Genomic DNA, 22215 nt, shown 5'->3' with positions numbered 1-22215 from the left:
TCTTGAATTAAAAACACCAATCCTTACCTCATCATACTACAGGGAGTACCAAGAGTTGAAATGCCTGATGAGTGAGATGAGCGTATGCACATGCTTGGGGCTATTCCAGGCACTGGAGCTAATCCAGGCTGTGGGGTACCGTGATGGGCCTGGAGCTATGCGAGTTGAAATTAAGCTATTGATTTTCTTTATAAAGCTTTAAACATCCCAGAACACTTATATTTTGAAGGCACACCTCTTCTGATGCTGGTGTGCAAAACATGTGCAGGTATAACCTTGAATCCCACAGGTTACTTGTCGATTCTGTGTCATCCTGTAAGCTGGGATCTTCTTTCCCCTATACCAGTTTGACTGTAGGTCCTCGGGGTGCTGTGGAAGGCCCACTGATTGACTGCTGCCTTGGGAGGTAGGGACACAGTGAGGCTGGGGACGATTTTTGAGTTTACATTTGATTACGATTGGCTGTTGCAGGGTGAGAAGAAGTTGGCTTTCCTTGCAACAGATGCTGGGGAGGCAGAGCCAGGATAGGTCGTTTCCGATGGGAGCTCATGGTATGAAATAAAATAAGGGGAAAGTGAGAGTGAAAGACACATTGTATAAGATGTACAACTGGCGAGATGCCAGCATAAATATTCATTGAGTATGTTAATTAGCAACTATTGCTGTTACTCATTAACTAATTTATTCAACAAATAGCATTCAGGCCACTCTAGAACACTGCATACTGTTACTGCTAAAAGGGGTATCAGTTTCCCTGGCTGTCACCTGGAGACATTGATACTCCCTCATCTTTGCAAGTACTTTGATACATGGAGCTGAAAACTGCTGCAGGGCCAATGGAACAGAGTATATCACTTATAGAGTAGCAGAAGTCCAATGTTATTCCCAGCACCATGCATAAGAGATTTAATTCATTAGTTCAAACTCAATTGGAGAGGAATGGCAAGTCTATGACAAGACTTCTTCTGGACGACAGGAACAGCATGTAGGTTGCAAAGAGTCTGCAAAGAAATGGATGGGCTTCTCTGAACTGACTTTTTTTAAGAGTCCTCTCATTAAAGGAACCAAAAGTGGATTAAAACGTCAGCATAGAGGGTTTCCACCGAATCTGGTAAGACCTGGCTGTCAAAACTAGAGCTGACAGCAAAGAGTTGCAGAAGAGGTTGGCATTACTGAGTGACTGGATGATAGAACAGAAAATGGAACTCAGTGTTGGAAAGTGCAAAGTAATGCATTTCAGAGAAAACCCATATGAATATTACATATGTAATGAGGGCTTCTAATATACCTATTGCCAATCAGGAAAGGGAAACGAGCCACTGGGGACAGAGATATGAAACTATCACACCACCAGTGCTCAGTAGTGATCAAAAAAGCAAATGGCATGTTAGTAATTATTGGAAAAAGAATATGGGGGGTGGGGGGTGGGGTGGGCGGGGAAAGAGTTATTAAGCCATTACTTAAGTCCAAATACATTCAAACAGCCTGGTCCTCTCATCAAAAAAGCACAGAGCAGAACTAGACTAGATCTGTAACTATAGAATAGGGTATGATAGTTATGGAAGAATAATTTCTATGCAAAGACTGAACAAATAGACTGGAATCTTCCTTATGGAAAAAAACACTGATGAAAGGCAACATCTGGGAAAAAATGTTTTAAATCCCAAATGGCATAGAAAAGGTAAATAAAGACAGCTGTTCTTTGCGATAGAAGAACTGGGAGACATGCAAAGAAATGTTAAAGCAACAAACTCAAATAAGAAGAAATACTGTTTCATACCACATCTAATGGATTTGTGGAACTCCTTGCCCAGGGTGTTATGAAGGCCAAGAATATAACTGGTTTCAGAAAAGGAATTCATGATGAAAAATTCCTTTAGTGTCTATTAAATACAAAGGCTTAGGAAGCTGTTGGTTACCAAAAGCTGGGAGGAGGCTATGCCCACAGAAGGATTACTGTATCATGCCCTACTTTGGACTCTGTACAAACCTGCTGCAGGTCAGTCAGAAACAGGGTCCTGGGGGACCTGGACTTGTGGGTGACCTTGTGTAAGAATTTTTATGTCGATACTCTGCAGTGAGAATTGAGATCCCTTTGAGGCCCCTTCCACCTCATCTTCTCTAATTAAACATTGGAGAAGAAAAGCCAAAGGATGAAAAATCCTGATCTATCTACCTACCTGCCTATCTATCTATCCATCCATCCATCCAGATAGTGTGTATCATTTAGCAAAGGCTTAATCTACATGGTGTATCTTATAGTAATTAAGACAAATGTACCTTGACATGCAGTTGAGCCCCCAGTAGTATGCTGTCATACAAAGCAGCTGCGGATTGCACCATGGTACTAGCAACCTGCCCAGATAAAGCAGGGGGCTCATCCTTATGGCCTACTCCCACAGCACCATTTCTGTAGCAAGATACTCAGGCAGCAACAGCTGTGCTAGTAAATTCAGGTATGGCAGTAGCATCTCCACGTGCTGGGCTGTGACTGCATGCACTAGCAGACTATTAGAGTATCCCTGACATGAATTTGGCCCGTTCTCTGTTCCTGGGCACAGCACTTGGACCAGTCCAGGGACCATTTCCAGTAAGCTGTTACCATGTGAACACTTTTAACCAGGCAGTTCACTAGCACAGACACTGCCTTTTACATGCCAACTGGCCACAGCGCCCAGGAACACTGCTGGGCATGTTTAATTTACCAATGTACATGCAGCTTCTGTGCCTGGATCCAATTACAGGATTAGGTCCACAAGGACAGGGGAGATGAATTTGTGAATCAAAGCATTGCAAATTAGTTGCCTATGAAGGGCAACAATTTCACAAAGACTACTCAAAAAAACCCCTGAAGATTCTTATCTCAGCGGTAAGAAATGTGCACATTTTGGAACTGCATCACTGACAGCAGTAGGATGCTGAGCTGGAAAGTAAAGGAGATGGAACAGAGGCTCAAGGACTCTGAACCTCAACAGGGTATGGCCTGGAGGGAAATCATAAGGGGAAAAAAAAGAAAAAAAAAAAAAAAAGGAAATAAAGGAACAAATGAAAACATAGCTGACATTTATGCAGTACCGGAGACTTTGACCTCCTAGCAGAGCGTCTTATAGCTGATGTATTTTAAATAAAATATAAAGTGAAGTAGCAATTAACCAAAAAGACAATCCAAGTCCAGCCCCTACAACAAGTTGCAAGATGTAGAGAAATATGTATGAAATTCTTTGATGGGGTTTTAAAGTATAAAGAGATAAAAGTGGTGTTGAGAAAACAGTATTCTCTCTCCTATCTGGTCCATCATCACCAGTGACTGTAAGTTGGTCGTGGTAACTGCCTAGCATTTGGTACTGCTGGGTTTTAAGGTGGTTGAGACTGAGGAAGAAAATGTAGATGCATGCTGTTCCAAAGTGTTGCTTGCATTTTATTAAAGCATGAAAAATACCAGTGAATTGACATTACTCATGCTCAAGCTGACAAAAAGCACTGCATGAAAAGATAATAGCTGGCCCTCTTCCTGCATTAGCAGGTTGCAATGACACAAACTTAGACTTTTGGATGAGCGTGAAGCTTTTCTTCCTAATCTGTGCTATGCTTTAACTTTGGAGCAGGGTAGTCAGCACTGAGTTTCATGCACAGAGCCGTCACATTTTCTGGTGTGGGGCAATGAGGGCAGTGGGATGGATCCGGCGTGCTGGTTCCTGTGGCAAAAGAGGCACTGTGTGTGATGGCAGAGAGCCAGGAGGTCTGGGAGGACTGTGGAGGACTGTGTAGCATGAGAACAGGAGTGGAAGGGCAGAAGCTGGGTCAGCAATGTTCAGACTTTGCCCTCAGAGATCCTCTGGGCTCCACTTCAGGAAAGCTTCCCCTTGCTTTCCTATTTTAATTTGGTCGCAAAATGTTTTCTCACACCACGCAGGTTCTATTATTATTATTATTATTATTTGCAATATTTTCCAGGTTTATTTTGATTTTGGTGCATTGGCTCACACCCAGCAGGACTCTTTTTAATACAATGAGGAGTATTCTCTCTTTGGATAAAGTCCTCATGGGAGCAGAAGATTTTAAAGCAACCCAGGGGAGGAGGAGGGGGGGCAGTTTCTTTCAACATGTATCTATGAATCAAAGAGATTACTGCAGCCTACGCTTAAAAAACCCTGGAGAGTCCCTTGCAGGGAGGATATCACCTCAGGGAGAGTCCAAACCTCCCTCCCTCCAACCCCCACACATGCTGGCTCCGGGTGCAGATGAAGTTTACCTCTGCATTCAAATAGCTGCAAGCCCTGGCTCCAAACACACCCAGCCTCTCTCGTCTCCTGTGGGAAATTGCCTCCCAGCTCGGCTCCCTGGATGTGGGCACTGGCTTCCCCCATAGCAGGAAAAGGGGGTGCCAAAGCCTCCAGGCAAGTGAGCATCTGGAGGGTGCCCGTAATCCAAGCCCAGGCCCCCATCCATCATGTGGTCAATGTGGTGAAGCCTCACTACTGGGGCTGGAGAAAGAAGACAGGTGGGCAGTTCACATCTGAGAGGTTTCCAAGGATATCACAAATCCTAGAGGATCTGCAGAAAGTTAAGCCCATCCACAGGGGCTGGACACCCCACGACTCCCCCCCTGCTCCCCAGCAGAGAGCCTGGAGACAGAGCAGGAGATGTGGTGGGGCTTTAGTCTTTTCTGGCTTTTCCAGATAAGCTTTGGAAGGCTGTTCTGGGGACAGAACCACTTGGTGGCCCTGCCTTGGCCCATCCAGCCTGGCATCCCATAGGGGAACCATCTGCAGGCAATGTCTTCACTACGGTCCAGAAGGAAATACTTGGGAAACATGGGATCACATTTACCTCTCTTCCCTTGGGAAGGTCCCTTCAAGGCATTACTTCTGTGGATGAACCCAGGCGACATAATTCCGTAACTGTGTTTCTAACAGAGGTGAGGGAAGTGAGTGAATGCTCTTACCATCCTCCCAAGAGAGATGTATTTCAAATAATGGCAAATACTGTAATTTCTAGATGATCTCTATCTCTATTGCATATCCTTCCTCTGTCCAGTTACCGGAATAAAGCATATCCTTTGGTAGCACTGAATATAAAAAGCAGCCCCATTTTCACTCAGATCAAAGATCGTGATGTGGTTGTCTGTTTTGTCTAGTGTAATGTGTGAAGACTTTTTAATGTCCCACAAGGAATATCTCTTTAAAGCACCCTGTCAGCTTTGCACTTTAATCTATTAGGTTACAAAATACAGAAAAATGAACAGAAAAAGACCTCTTTTTAAGCTACTGTTGCTTAACTTATTTCAGTATTTACGTATTTAACAGCAAACAAATAATGGGCTTGCTCATCAGCAAGGAGTTTGTTTAGTGCCATTTTTATTTTCCTCACAGCTTTGTTGGGACCTGATTGCCCATGAACAATGCACTGGGGAAAAAATGTCATTTTGTATGAATTAGCTACAAGGCACATCTTGGATTTCAAAATGCTTGCATGCATTGTTCCATTCACAGTATATGGTGTCCCACTCCCTTTTGAATAAGGACAAATATTTTTACATATGCAGGTCATCAGACAGCTCAAGCCCATTCTGTTTTGACTGGATACTGAAGGACCATACTCAGAAACCAGTCACATGGATTCCTAGTCCCGCCTCATTGTCCACACTTCTTTACAATCAGTCAGTTGTCCTTCTTGGCTTTTTTTGCTTGGAGCAGCTGAGTAAAGCCACATGTTCTCTGGATAATCAAACAGCTGATCCTCGAAGCGTGCATTGCCAGTCGTGACTCAGTAGATATGGAGACACTGTCGCTAGCTGGCCTTATGATATGCTCCTTGTGGCTACTGAATAGGCTATAGCACAAAGGGATGAGGAAAGACATTCAGGGCACATGCACAAACCAAAAGTATGGCGTGGCAAAGTACATCTTTGTTCATAAGGGATGTGTAGCGCTCAGCCAGGTCTTCATATGTTGCACCTGGATGTCATATCCTTGAATACAGTAGGCCCGCATCTACCCATTTCACTCACAGATCCAGCTCTTCTACATCCTCTTTTTCAAATGCTCATCTTTTGCAGAGAAGACTTGCTGGAGATCCATTGCCCAGACTAAGAACAGAAAACATGCACAGAGACCCCATTCTTCCCTTTAATGAGATGCCATCTCCATTTAACTAGTTTCTGGCAGAATTTTCAAGCGTTGCAGATCTCACATTCCAATTACATCAGTTGGTATTTCACTCTTTGGCAGAGGCCACCAACTTCAGCAGCTTTCTGCATTCACTAACAGTAGCAGAGATTACCTACAAAACAGGGCGACAGGCCTAAATAAGCAAGTTACACACAAGGAGCCAGAACCTTGGCCCAGCTGGGGTTGCTTTGCCCAGCTCCAGCAGCACAAAGCTGTCACCAAGCCAGCCCAAACAGCTGTTGGAGGATTCCCTTGGCGCAAAAGAATTCCTGAATGGCAAAGAGCCACTAAAGCAACTCCTACACAATCTCACTCACTGGTCCCCAGAAATCCCTGACAGCTGGGGCAGCACAATGGGGCCAGAAGCACCTGTTACCATTCAGAGCAGCCTAAAGGCTGCTCTATAGGGCAATGAATGACAAAACGAGCACCCAGTATCTTTGGGAGCATACAGAAGCCTGTCTTTATCACCTCACATCCACAACCGGAGGTGCACCGTGGGAATGTTTTTTCAAGGCACTGCTATGGTAGGGTCAGAAACTCAAGGCACTTGGTGTGTGCCCATGCCTTCTGATATTTGTATTTGTGGAGGCTTGGAGTGAGGGAAGAAGCAAGTCTGAATCCCTGTGAGGGGAAGGAGACTGGAAGCAGAGCAGGTTTCCGAGCTCAGCACCTCTCAATATGGACCCGCTGGAAACCTCAGATGTGAGCCTCCTTACAGAAATTTAGTGCCATCTATTCTGAAAGCAAATATTGGCACCTCGTTTAGTTTGGTGTTTCAGGTCAAATCTAGGGTTTTCTCTCAATCTCCAGTCCCAGCCAGGACTACCAGAACCTTTTTCTTCATCTTGCTTTCCCTTATGGCCAGCTGGCCCTTGCCAATCCTCTGTTGTCACTGACCCCAAAGAGTCAACTCGCTCCCAGCCCTCCTCTCAGACTAATACAACCCCCTTTTTATTCAGTGCCTACCTGCCACAAGGTTCCCACTGATGCTCTTAGGCATTCTGCTCTACTCAGATTTTGTGTGTGATGCCTGAACTTCATTAATCTTTTGGCACATGGGAACTGATGAGTCCCTTAGAAACACAGGCATATCCCAGAAGAGGATGCTAGTTCCTTCAAATGGCCATAGAAGGCTCTGTGTTGTAATAAGAGGTGTAAAGAGAGGAGGTGTAAAGCAGAATGAAGCCCCTGATTATGCTCAGGTTTGAAGGCTAATATTTAGATCAATTTATCTTTTTCCCAGGTTTGAATTATGTCTGAATTTCTGAAATAAAATCTGTATAAATGGTACATAGTGAAAAACAAAGGAATAATTTTTTTATTTCATCATGCACACACCAAATTCAAAATAAATAAATAAATAATGTTCAGCTCTGTTAATAATCCTTTCCTAGTGTTCATCATGGAATTCATCCCCAGTCCTAGACAGACTTCACTCAAATGACAGTATCAGCATCAGGATTTCATGCAGCATCTGAATGGAGCATTGTCTCTGTGCTGTGCTTTTAACATGCTCTTGCTCTTATTAATTGGGCACTTAATAAGAATTTGTGATGAATCCACCTTTCATATACTGCCAATGTGAAAGGGATTAATATTGAAGAGATCTAACAAAGGACACAAAGACAAGCCCTGACCCGGAGACCTCCTAATCAAGGATTTAGACAGTACACAACAGGTGAATAACCCGGTAGGATAAATGGAGACAGGAAGGAGGAATGGAAAACAAGTGCATTTGCCTAAGCTAATAATCACAGTGGTCTCAAGAGTCACAGGTGGTCACTAGCTGAACCCATGATTGAACAGCCAAAAAAAGTTTAGTCCAAAAGCTTACAAGATGAATGTGCTCTATGTGAACACAATTCAAAACATTTTAAAGCCACTGGAAAGACTCACATTAATGAGGGGTGAGGAGCTGAAATATCTACCTCTTCGTTTTAATCATTATTGGATGCAAAATTTGTGGATGGAATAAAGATGGTGTTTATGGCATGTTCTAATCCCTCAGTAACAATTCTCAGCAAATACCTCTGTGTTCCTCAGTTCCTCAGGTGATAAATTACACACCTCTTTCCCTCTGAACCACATGGGCTAATGCCCTTCTGGACTCCACTGTTAGTACAATCCCTTCTGACACCAACAACCCACAGGCACCAACTACCTTTCACCTTAAGCGATAGTGCTTCCTGATGTATTAACTGAATTCAGAGCCATAGTTTTCAACCTGTACCTAGTTTTCAAGATTGGTACTGTCTGAACTGAAGTTTGGTGGTGTGCTTAAAAACTTGTCTAACCCTTCCAAGCACAACAGCTGGTCTCATAAAAGCTATGCCTTCTCCTTGCAAATATCGTCCTTCCCAACTATTTATTGGATGCTTAGAAATTGTGGATATTTTTCCTTTTCTGGAAAACTTGTTCAAAATGCAAAGCAAGCCTAATATTTTAATTTGTCAAGTCAATGATTTTCTATTGCAGCTCGGAAGACAGTCTATCAGAATAATGTAGCTGGGATCAGGTAAGCATGCAATCAGGGAGAGATCAGAAAAGGTGGGGGAGGACAAACAACATTCTGTTTAAGAAGAAAAAAAATTACTTATTCCAACAAGGATATGTCATCAAGATGTCACAAGATCAGGTAAAAAATGGTAGTGTGACCAGCAGACCTCTGGTTTTGCAGGCAAGGAAAAGTTTGCAAGTATCTTTGTTTTGAGTAGATTATATACTCCCTCAATATATGCCAGAGGGGCAATGCTGCCACAGAATCAACCTCTGAAAATAAATTTCTCAACAGTTTTGTGTAATACTGTAGCAATATGGTAAAAGTAACCAACAGAAGTAACCAAATGCAAAGGCAGTGGAAATAGACTCAGAGCTCATGTCTGCACTGCAAAGGTCTGCTGGTATAGCCACATCAGGCAGGGCACAGACGTGTCCCTTCCTCACACAGGTCTTACAGACAAACCTTCTTGCTTTGCTCTTCTGGGATAACACATTTGCCTGTGGGCTGAGGGTGGACATGAAGCAAGTCACACTGCCAAAAGCGCAGTTTTCCTGATATAAGCTACATTCACAATAAGGCATTTTGCTGGTGGAGAATACTGTTAAAGTTGTGTTGGCAGAGTACAGGGATGTGGACCTGATCTGAGAGAAGCTGGCAAGTTTGCATACTGGGTATTATCCCTTTCCAACCTTCTCTTCTGAATAAAAAATGCTGTGGAATCTAATTTCCTCTCTGAATAAAACATGAATATAGATAAGACAAAGTAAGAACCCAAAGACCACAGCAGCATACTTTCTTGTTCTTCTTACTATTCAACATCATGGCAGCTCACATATAGAGCAGCTCTAGAAACCATCTGTCATTGAGCAGCTCTTTATTCAAATGAAATCAACTGTGAAGTAATCATGGTTCTCATTTTTATTATCTCTCCTTACAGTGAACTTGATTAAAATCCAGCGCACGGTGTGCAAACAGGCTGTTGTAAATTTGTACTCTGACAAAAGGGGAAAGAAAGTGATCTGCCCACATGCCTAGAACGTTGTCATTATACATGGGGACAAAAAAAGGAAGGGGCATACCGGGTTGCATAAACAAGTTTGTCCGGACACAAACTGTCCTAGCCCTATACAAAGGCCACGTCTGCTGCGTGACACCATCAGAGGGGCTGAAGAGAAGCTAATTTTACTAGCACATATAAAAGGCTTGGACATGTTCTGAATAAACTAGATAGCCTGGTTTCAGCAGCACGTGCTTTTAAGTCTTTTGCCCAGGAGGATGATCTGAGCTTCTGAGGAATGAACTCAAAACAGACGTGATTCTCCTTTCACTTCTGGCAGTGTAAATGGGGAGTGATTCCATTGTATGGCTGGTATGAATGAGACTGGGAAACAGTCCCAATCAGTCAATCATTCCCTGCTTTGTCTATTCATTAAACCCCTCTTCTCCTCTGCACAGATGGCCAATGTACTATTGTACTCTAAGAACTGGCCAAGTTAAAAAAACAACAAAAAGGAATATGCCTGACAAGTCAGCAATAAATGTTTGTTTTTCAAAAAAAGGGGCATATTAGCCTGCTTCTAGGCTTAAGCTATACATATCGACATATATGTAAGTAGATACGAGATATAGATACACATAGATATGCAGAATATATATTACATAGATACATACAAACATATGTGTGTATGTGTATATATATATATATCTCACTCCAACGCCCACAGATTTCCCAGCACAAGGCAAAAGGTGTGAATTTTAAAAAATCATGGTAGCTAGCACAGTGTTAATAAACTTATCTCTGTGCCTTGGAAAAGGCACAGCCAGAGAGGGAGACTGCAAGTGACATGAATTTGGTAGAGCAGTGTTTTACAGGCATGCCATCTAAACCCAGGCGCACGGCCAGGAGTACAGCCATGAAGTACGCAGGCTGTGCCGCAGGTCCTGGGACTGCCGGCCACAGAGCAAGAACCGGGCTGGAAAGGTGGAGGATAGGGAGAAGAATGAGGGGACGGGCAGACAAGGGATGCCATGTAAATTCTGCCAGTTTCCCGGGGTATAACAAGAGAAGAGATGGTGTCTGTCACGCAGCAGTCCCCAGCCCATCTACGTGACCCATGCAACAGAGTCTGTGAAAGACTGGGCATTAATCCTAGCTCTCCTTAGCCCTAGAGTGCTCAAGTATCAAATCTCTGTACCTTCTTGTGGCAAAATCCTGTAGAATAATTACCTAGGGTTAATACCTACACAGGTCTCGGTTCACCCCAAGAATTACTTTCCCACATTTCCCTGAGACATGCTACAAAATTCAGTCCGGACTGAAATCTCAGAGCTCTGGCTAGCCACAGGGACCCAGAACACATTTGGCGGTTATAACATTCACACACGGCACACTCATATTTGCCAAAGTGTTTTACAGTATTCCCATAATAGCACACTGCTGCAAGGGTGATGCAGGTCACCCTCTGAGTGCTGTACTCTGAGCAAATGCACTCATCACCTGCAACCATCCAGTGGATTCTTATTAGTTGGCATGCAGAAATTCATGGACAAACTTCTTGGACAGCTTGAGTGATGACAGTGGTGTGCACAAGCCCATGTGCAGTGGGCTATACCAAGCCTGTCCAGGAGGCACCAGCCACACAGGTGGATCTGAGCTTTTTAAAGCACTGTCTGGGGCAAAACTTGCTTGTGGTATGAAAGACCAGGATTTGCTTCTTGAGCAAACCTCTCAGAGCAATTGTGTTTGGTGCCAACCCCTGCTTAGGTCTGCCCTGAGTAAGTCCCAGGAACAGATGCTCTGTCTGTAACGTGTTCAACTCAGACAACTTGCCATTGCCCGGACTCAGGGTGTCTGTAGGACCTGAAGATGGACATGTCTTCCTAACCTGTGTACTTCTTAACTTGGCATCCAAAGACTGATAGTGTCAAGAAGCTGGGCACAAGTCATACATCCGTTAAGATGCCCTTTCTCATCTCGTACTGAAAAGATCGTGGTTTTAAAGATTTGGAGTCTGTGTAGGTGTCAGAAGTGTATTCTCCACTAGCTGTTCTTTGCAGAAAATGTGCTGAACCTGGGGCATCACTGAAACAACTGTGCATGTAACAGATGTACACAAGGAATGGAGTGCTTTATGCTGCCTGACTGGCCTCTGCTTTCCAGTCAGGGCACTTGGTACAGGTGTCCCTGCCTAAATCATGAGCTGTGAGGTACAGTAAACTTTCTTCTCTCCCTACAGGGCCCTCGATGCCCTGTAGGGATAATTTGCTGAGGATGGATTTGAGAGCCTTATTGTATTCAGAATATAAGGCCTGATAAAGACTGGACAGCTTCATGCTAACTAATGAGTTTTCAAGCTATTTCAAGCAATTTTGAAATATTCTTTGTGAAAAACAAGCATAGGGAGTGTTGCTTACAGATAACAGGATGTTCATAGTAGCTCTGGTATATGTCATTTTTTCCTATGCAAACAAAATGTTGCTGTAGTTCTTCAATGAGGAAAATGGTGCCAATAAAGAGAAAAGAAGGGAAAATCTGAGAAAGCATGGGGCACCTCTGAGTATACGGGATGCAGCTGCAGGAAGAACAAAATGTCTGTTTTGTCTGTGATAGGTAGGAACTCAAATATGCAGCACCCAAGAAATAAAGGATTTTACCCAGGCAATAAACAGAAGAGGGTGATTACTTTGGAGCTGCATACAAATGTTGAGATTCCTTGGCAATGATTTCACGCCTTTTCCTGAGGCATGCTCTCCTGGTACATAACACCAGTATCTTCCCGTGTCCCACAGGGATTTATGGTTTTGTTAGTCACTTGAGGTGGGGCTGTGGGCAGGGTCAAGCAATCCACCTAGAGGTGAAAATGTGGGAGCAGCTCTCCCTCCCGCTTTTCTGGGGGTTTCATTTTCTGCTTTTTTAATAATGAAAACCAAACCAAAACAAGAATGCAGCATCTGAAATGTTTAGAAAACACAGAGCCCTGCTTTGATGAAAGCAAACTGTGCTCCCTCATCAGGTGAATGGAAGTCTGTGCCCTCCTATGTTTATCTGCTCCCTGCTAACCTAAATTCACCTTCATGGCATCCAGGGAATCTTTGCTCCAGGGCTTACGTATCAAAGGCTTCAGTTTCTGAGCGTCTCATTGCCCCGTGCTTCATCAGATTAGGTTGTTGCACATCCTTCCATTGATCCTGTGGGCTTTGGATGTGGGTCCTTTGTGCCTTTTCCAGCCAGCAGGTTGTGACTTTCCTCAGAACTGCTACCTTGTTTTAGACGTGTATAGCCCACCCTTCATGTAACCTTGGATTCTTTAACCAGCACTTGGAAACAAGTCCCACCAATGATTTGTCCCTTAGTTAATCCACACAGATTGAGAGACAGCAGAAGAGGGGTGCTGAGCTGCGTGGAGTTGGAGACAGTCAGGAACCAGAGGAAAGGAGGCTTTGGGGTTCTCAGACTCTAAACATATAACTCATTCTGCTGCTGAATGGCAGGGACTTTTTGATAAAAAATCTCGAGGGTAATCTAAGGCCAAAAAAAATAGGAGGTTCAGATTTGCCCAAGCTATAGACCAGCCCCGACTCTGTCAGACAGCTCTCTGAATGCAGGGTACATACAGCTGCCAGAGAGCACTTGGGAAATGTCTTAATGTTGAAGAGTTGAAGAAATAAGACATCTCTAAAAAAGCAAGGTATTAAGCCTGGCTTCTTGCTTGAAGTATATATAATCTGGATACATTTATTGCTTGTGTAAAAGCGTGACTCACAGGGCTGGTGTGAGGTAAGCACAGCTCTAGGAAGCTCTTCGAAGGCCATCCCTGCTAGCAAAGAACTTTTTAACTTCTGACCTGAAATATCCTCTGCTGTCCCAGACAAGGGTATCTCTTCAGCAGACACCACCATTTCCAGTGAACTGAACAGCAGTTTTACACTCTGTGCAAACCAGAGTATCCCCAGAAAATTAAACATAAACCTATAACTTAAAATTACTTCTGAAATCCAACTTGTAGAATTCACCTATACACTGTATTTTATTTCAAAACAAACTCAATGCTCCTTTTGCTTCAGGCTGTACGTCTCCTTAATACACATTTTAAATATTAATCTCACATTCTTCATTTTCTTGAGTAATTATATGCATAGAGTCACCATCTCTCCATAGTTCAGCACTGAAGTAATTATGATTATTTACAAGATCAACTGAAGATGACCTGACATGAAAAAAGCAGACCTGAAAAAGGCTTACATGCCCCAAACCTTATCTCTGTTTTTCCACCCTTATCAGTTGGCTTAATAAAAAGATCCTATCTTACCTTCCAAACAACTGCCTTGTTTATATCGTTAGATCATGACTTTAGCAACTTTCACATATTGTCCTCACCTTTGGAAATAGAGACATTACTCATGTTGCTGCCTATAGCTTCTGTACTAAAGCATTATCACTTTCTCTATGTCACTCTAGCTATAGTAGTAAGTATTTTGAGCAACTTCAGAGAAAATCATAGCACAACTTAGGTTGGAAGGGACCTCTCAGTGTCACCTGGTCCAACACCTACTCACAGCAAAGCCAACTTCAAAGTCAGATGCAACTTCAAAGTTAAATCAGGTTGCTCAGGGTCATATCCAGCTGAGTCTGGACTATCTCCAAGGATGGAGACTCCACAACAGTCAATGATCTGAAGCACTCATTGCTCTCTTGAAGTTCTGTGATACTTAAATACATCCCACCATGCAGCTATTTAGCAGTGAACTAATGGGAGTTCATGTACTGGGCAATATAGTGCTAGCCCTTGGTCCCATGGAGATGCTGCTGTTGCACATGCATTCCTTCTTGTTCCTCATGAAAAAACAATTGCCCTCAACACTGGAGTGACTAGTAAGGGTAATGTGAGTTGCTGGTACTTTCATCTTCGTTTGTCTTGGTTTCAGGAAATATTTCCTGCCAGTTTGTCTGAGCATTTACATATTTTGATATTCTTTTTACCCAGAAAAGAAATAAACCCCCCAAAATCCCAATAAAACCTCAAACACTGGAGCTATAATTAAAAAACCTTATAAACTTCAAAATGAACCTGAGGCAAAATCATAGAGAAAAAAAAAAAAAAGAAAAAAGGTGTGCTTAATCCAAAGACTGTTTGCCTGCCTTTGCTTGCCTCCAATTTTACCTGATCTTCATTGACCTGAAGAGCGTTTTCAGTTATTCCACTGGCATGCTGTGCGTTTGTGTTTAGAGCATTATTTGAGGTCCTATGGCCTTACAGCTTTTTTCACTCATCCACAATTGCTTTGTTTTGGTTTGAAACATCACTAGGACATCACCTGTGGAGACTGTAGTATCCAGTGAGTGGATAAGAAGCAGAAATTGTGGGAGTGATCAGGAACGGTGTTGCGGAGAGCTGACTTTGGCCAGGGGAAGGACTTTACACATGATTTATAAGGGGAAAAGTGTGAAGCGTTCAAGGGTGTGTCCTGTTCTGGAAGACCACTATTAAAGCAAAACCATATTTGTAAGTGGAAGTAATCAGATAGATGTAAAAGAGCACAGTTTGCTCTTTCTATCATCAATAGTAAAATGAAAGCATATATATTGTTTATAATGTTTGCCAGTATTTCAGTGTATTGATTTAGGTCTGTATAATATACTTCAAGGAAAAAAAATACCCAAAAAAATTGCATTAAGTCCAGGTAAGAAATCTTTTGACGTTTCTGATAGATTGTTGATTTCACCTAAATTAGTTTGAATTTTGATGCAACAATTCTTCTGCTAAAACCTTCCAGGTTTTAAGACAGCAGCCCATATTTTCAAATAAAGGAATGCCATTTTCCACTGAACATTTTGTTAAAAGCAATTTCTTTTCTGCTTTTGTCAAATATTTCCAACAAAATATTACCAGATTTCTGCTGACTTCTATTTGGCCCTGTGTTTGTGAGAACCAAAGCCCATTTTAAGGGATTTGGATAAGAGTCTAATACACTTGCAATTGCTTTACTCCCACTCAGCTCTCCTGATTCCTGTAGTGCAGATCTCTGGCCCTTCCTGATGAGTTGACTGTAACATGACTCATCTCCTTCTTGACCTACCCAGCTGTTCTTATTTCATTTCCCTTTGCTGGGTCAAAGACAATCAGATCATTCATTTCAACCTTTCAAAAATGAAGGAAAACTAAAATTTTTAAAGGGCAACATGTCATGACCAATGACACAATTACATAGCCCCATACACAGATTTGTTGACGGGGATTTTGAGTGGACTCAGTTATTTGATGTTGATTGATAACATATGTAGGTACTTGGATTAAGATAATACCAGAATAAGTATGACATATCTTGCTGATTTTGTAAGGTCAAGGAAAAATTTCCTCTGTGTAGCATTACGCTAGGGCTCAGTGAGCGTGAACTCTCAGTTTACTGCAGTTCCTTTGTATATCACTACAGAAATGCCAATATAGCTTAAGGCCAGCCATTCAGGCTTCTGTCTCCCTGAATATTCTTATGCTCTCTTTTTGCCAGGTCTTCTCTTGGAGGAACTTATTCTGGTAGGCATCACACTTGTCTTGGGTGAAACATCATGAAGATAACAGGATGAGAGAGTTAAGCTGGGCAGGAAAGAAGGATTAATGAGGGGAAAGGAAACAGACTGGAAAGAGGAGGTGATTTGTTTCAATAGGTTGGCCAAGGCAGGCAACATAATTTTTTTTGTTTTTTGATGGCTCAGTGTCAAAAAATCCATTATCAATGAGCAGACAGGAGAAGAAACAATTTGCAAAACACGAACACCTCAGCTTTATGTGTCTGGCATAGACCTTCCTGAATTTTTTCCATCTATGTTATTTTCCTCTTCACCAATAAAAAACCTGATGTAATGAAAGAGAAGTAGCCCAGGACAACAAGATTGGTGTGATGTATCCACCAGTCCTTTCTTTGAAAGCAGAAACCTCTGCCTACTTGTTCTATCACTTAAAAAAGAAGAAGGGGGGGGGTGTCGGGGCGGGGGTCGGGGGGGAAGAGAGAGACCTTGCTCATATGTGAAGGCAAGTAGGAGGCCAGCTCTTGCTTTTCTTACTCCAATGAATAATCCATCTGAACTTGCATATTTGGTGTGAACTCAAAGTGAGTGAAGCTCTGGAATGTACTCCTGATTTGCAAAGGGAAGTCAATCCCCAAAAGAACCAAAAGAAGCTTCACATGGATCCAGGTGCCCCACGTGTAAATACAGATGCAAAAGCAGTGGTAAGCAAGCCTCTTCTATTGTGTAAATTAGCTAGTTCTAAGGTGGGGATTTAAGGGGAACTTTGTCCTGCAGCGGATAAAAGCGGGTGAGCTCTTCAGTACAAAAAAAAAAAAAAAAAGAGTCAAGGAAAGAATGTGCAGCTAATCCAGATGAAAGACCTACAGGCAGTTTTTAAAAACATGTTAGTACAACTGCTTGGGAAGTTTCCAAATGGATGCCACATCTTGAACAACTTTCACAGCTTTATATCTGCCTTCAGTATGGAAATGAGAGAAGGGAAATGCTGATAGGAGGGTTGAGAGGAATAAGTTGGGTACTTCGAAATGCAGTTGTTGTTCCCTGGTGTTCATTCCCCCCATCCTCTTAAGCTCCCCACAACAGTTTCTCATTTTTACAGAGCTGAATCTGTGCCCTGCCAATTGTCTACCTCTGAAGGGCAGGAGTAGTGACAGGTTTGCGGTCCTAGATCTCTTTTGAGATGTGAGTTCTCAGCATCAAGGTCAAAAGCAGGGGTCATGATCCCTCGCCTGCCTATCTTTCACAGTGCTCCTGGCTACATGTACTTCTTTTGAGGCATGGCAGATGGTGAAATACTGAAAGTACAAAGGATTACCCAATCCTATTCAATAGCTGAACTATCTGTGTATTATTGTTATTTTGGAGCGGGGGCAGCCTCGTGACACCCTGACTATGTCTTTCACTTTAAGCTGCCCTTAGATATGTGAGTTTGGAAGGCTAATGGGAAAGTGTTCTTTGCTCTCTTTCAAAAGGCTGCAAAGCATCCCCAAAATGTCTTTTCTGCAAATTTTAACATCAGCAAAATCTATGACTGTTTACCACAGAGGCTATATCATTGCTAGTTGGAAATGAGCTCTGTGTGTCCTTGCTAATAATGCATCAACCCATGTCTTCTTTGGGCCAGAACTCTGAAATCTGAACAAGGTCCTAAAACTTTACTTGAGACTAAAACTTAAGTGAGTTCTTCACAGACTAGAATTGTTTGAAAAACTGCTGTGTGGCTTTACTGTGAGCAGAGGGGGTTAGAAAGTGAAAGGACAAGGCTGTCTGTCTCATTCTGTTAGAGTGCTCATATTTTTTTATTATTATTTTAAAGTTTCTCAGAGATACCCAAACACAGTTTATTGCTGAACTCTGAATCTGAGAACAGAAAAGTCTTTTGACTCAAACTAGAAAATGCCTTTACTAATGTAATGCATTTTCTAGAAGCCTTTAACAAGTACTGCAGGAGAATGTAGACTGAACTGCTACTGTGTTGTTATCAGTTATGATGCAGTACAGTTCCAAAATTACTAAATCTTTCCAAACCACTCACAAACGTCAAAATGTTCTCCGTTTTCATCAGAACTGCAAAGGTTGTGATGGAAGTGTGTGCACATAAGGAAGTGCGGCCAAGCTATAGTTTGCCCTTCATGGCAGAGAAGGCCACAATTTATGCTGTCTTTTTTGTTATTATTATTTATTATTATTACAATAAAAGGAAAAGATGGGGGGAAAGGAGTTGAATTTCCATTTTAGTGAGTTGCAGCCATGATGCTTGCAGGCTGTTGTGCCTTCAGGTGGAAGAGGACATACTCTGCTATCACTTTCACCAGAAAAATGAGAGCAATATCTCAGCAGCCAGGTGAAGAGGTACAACCACTGCTGGAGAAAAAAGTGCGACTGCGCCAGGTGCAAGGATGGAGCAGAGGGCAGAGATAAGCACCAGCAGGGGGCTGAAGCAGGGACTGCAAGCCCCAAGGCCTTGGCCACCCCTCTTCCCTTCCCCTGTCAGGAGAGGGTGCGCTGCACTCCCAAGGGAAGTTGGACACAAGCTGGCATGGGAAGCTACCACTGACAGGTGTTTTGTGGAAGTCACGAGCTGACGGCAGTGTTGGAGCTGAGCACGCTGTTCAGTCATCTCACTGACAAAGATGCAGCATTGGCAGCTGGTGCAAAGGGAGGGAGCATTTGGGAATACCCACAACAGACACCAGGGTAAATCTGAAGTGACTCCACAGCTGAGTGAAAGTTTGACACCATTTATAACTGTTTGGTCCTGTTAGCGATCACCTAGTGCAACGGTGTATTTTGAGCAATACCCAGTACCTAGACACAGGCAAATCTGAGGGGTTTGCTTCTTTTTTTCTTCCACACAAACAGAAAGCTTTTGACTGTCATTAATGAGGATGTAAAATGATAGTGACGCCAGCAGAGTGAAAGGTGGCAATTTCTCAGGCAATGGAAATGTCACCAGGAGTATATTGTTTTGTGGGTAATTGTTTCATAATACAGACCACACAAAAGGCTCTGGGGCTACCTTCAGTTGTTAAATTACTTTTGCTGTTAGCAGAAAGCCGCAGCAAATCTAAGACCATAATTTTGTGTTCGTGCAACGTTTTGAAAGCTCTCACCTGAGCAATCAAAAATTTGCTTCTGAATACCCACAAAATTATGCCGTGCAGGTATTTTTTTAGCATGCAAAGCTAGGCACATTCAGCTAAATACTGTGGTGCTCAACCTTAGGGGCATAAACAGGGATTATTCTGTTAAAACTCAACAGAGGATACTGAGGTTCTGGTCCTGTCCTACAAACTCTTGGAAATTTTGTCTCCATCACACAGAATGTGAGAGAACGGAGTCCCCTCAGACCAGTGTTTTTCAAACTGTAGTCTTATCCATGTGAATAATGCAAGTTGCACTGACTGAATGCAAACCATGTATTCTCACACGCACTAAACTTCTAGAATGCAAAAATAAAGTATCATCTCTTTTTGCATCCCAGACCAGAATCAGGCCCAATGTATTTGAATAAACCTGGCTTTAACTTAAAGGTCAAGGGAAAATGAGTAATGAACTAATTCTTAAACAATGCAAAATTCAGAAATGTTTCTAGTGTGCAATGTATGTGGCTGTTATCCTCCTTTTGCCATTAGAGTTCATAAATACAATGTAAAGGAAATGTCCTTTCATCTAATATTAACAATCAGAATCTGAAAAAAAGACCATTGACCTTAACATGAACAGAATTCAAATGAGTAATAATTTCCTCCTATTTTAAAAAAGCTTTCAATAAATTTATTGTTTTTAGTTTTCATAGGGCTTGGCTGGTGTGCTGGGAACACTGGTATTTGCTTATCAAGCTTCTGCCCGTATATATTCGGAGTTAATGAAAAGCACTGTAGCCTGGTGCTGTCTGTGATAGGGCTGTGCTCATACATGCACTGTTGAAGGGTGGGTGGAATATTCTGTTTTTTCTCATGCACTATGTTTCATTGTGGATTTTTTCTGTGTGGGTGAGGGGGGAAGTGGATTACAAAATTAGGACTTTATTTTAGTTGCAATGTAATTGCTTCAGCCTCCTTTAGATGTTTTGAATAACTTTAAAGTAACAATGCACAAAAGCACAGGAAGCAATATGAGAAGCAAGCCTTTACCCAGCCTAGTTAAAATACTTTCGCCACAGTTTACAGAATCGAGTGCACAGCATTAGGCACCAAGACTTTGTACTTGGATCCCTAGAGAGGCTCATTCCACACCCACAGGTCCCACTGCCTTAGTTCTGGCATCAGTTCTGCGGGGATAAACCCAGAGGCATGAACATAGAAAAAAGCAGTCCATAGGATCAGTTTCTGCCATATATGTTCGGCATGGCCTTATGCACTGCTATGTCTGGGTCTGGTCGCTGTCACCTAGGTTGTCCTATGGTCTGGTCCTGGCTGGCAGCGCTTTTGACCTGGACTGGTTCTACAGTGAGCAGGAGATGCCCACGTAAATGATTTTGACCTAGCTCACAAGTGTGCCTCAGCCAAAACAAGATCAGAATTTTTCACACAGTGAGAGGAAAGCAGGGCCTCTGATTTATCTCTTTCCTTCTAGGAAATGATTACAAGGGCAGAAATTGCATATCCTTGGGCACAAAACAAATCTAGTTCTGTTCTTTCCGGTGCTGTGGGCAAGTCACTGCCTATCCTGGGGACAGAGTTTTGTTCTGGTTTAACCTCATTAATTTAGTCACTGGAGTGCTGTGGAGAGCTGGAGGCTCTGTATAACTGATGAATTTGGGTTATTTTTGTGAAACTGCTGCATCACTGAATGTTGCAGCCTAGAAGTATCCTTGAGACACTTTCACTCTTCCTGCCTGTATCACTGCAAAATGCTACACAGCAAGGAAAAGAAGCTGTTGTTCTGGGGTCTGCTTGAATGTCTGAGTTTTGGAGGATCAGTCTGGCCTGGAATCTGAAACTCTGCAATCTGAAGAAAAAGGGAAAATCCTCAGATGGGGAAGTAAGCCAGGACGTTCTCACCTTTAAAAATGCCAAGAGAGAGGTGAAACTGGGGCAGAAGAGAGAAACAGGAGGGCAAGCTTTTGTGGTAAAGAAGCTATTTTCACAGCTTAGGATCAGACAAGCTGGCGACATAGGATGGAGAAACTGAGATTCCCTGATCCATGGGAGAAGCCATGAGCTGCAGTGAGGGCCGTCTCAGGATCATTGACTAAAACCTACAGAAGGCTCAAGAGTGGCAAACTTCAGCACAGAGCTCCATACTGCTCTTCTACAATTTTGTCTTGATCTGTGTGTTTTGTGCACTGGTGAGAATGAAGGATCACTACTTTTAGCACATTTTATAAAGTCTGGAGTATTCTGCCCTTTGGCACTTCTCTGAAGGAATAAGCTGTAACCCACAGTACTCACAAGGATGGAGGTAGGGAAGTGTCTGATCAAGCAACTGGATGTCTATGAGACTGTCCACACAAGGAACAGGACAGCTGAACTGTGAGAGCCCATTTCTAAAGGAAGGAGAGATGATCAAAATGTGTTAAGAATGGAAGAAGCACCTTGTAAAGGAATAGCTTGGGACTGATCAGACTCAGGAATATGGAGGCACTTTAACAATTGGGAACCCCAAAATGACAGACTGTTCCATGGGGAGCTGTGAGAGTTTTTTATGACTCGTTTGGTGTAATTGTGATGAACCAAGTCCTTTCCTCCCATAACTCTAACATGCGTGACAGCTTGTGTAAAGGCTAGGTTTCACACACGAGGAAGACCAAACTCAACCCAGATGTATTTATTTGTGCTGTAGCGGCACCTAAGGGCAGCCAAGAGCCGCAGCCGGTCTGTGATATATACCATACATACATACCAGCACCTACCTAAAGAAAAAAAAGAATTCTTTGCGTCTAAGACAAGTAGCTGGAGAATAAAATGAAGATGTGGTGACAAGTGGTGGCTTAACTGAGCAAGGTGACATGTGGGAAGTGGAAATATATGTTTATTTACTTAAGCAATTAGTGGGTTTTCTGCCTTGCACTT

Source organism: Falco peregrinus, chromosome 1 (assembly GCF_023634155.1).
Source record: "Falco peregrinus isolate bFalPer1 chromosome 1, bFalPer1.pri, whole genome shotgun sequence".
NCBI lineage: Eukaryota > Metazoa > Chordata > Aves > Falconiformes > Falconidae > Falco > Falco peregrinus.
The sequence above is the reverse complement of the archived record's forward strand: the minus strand, read 5'-3'. Positions refer to the sequence as shown.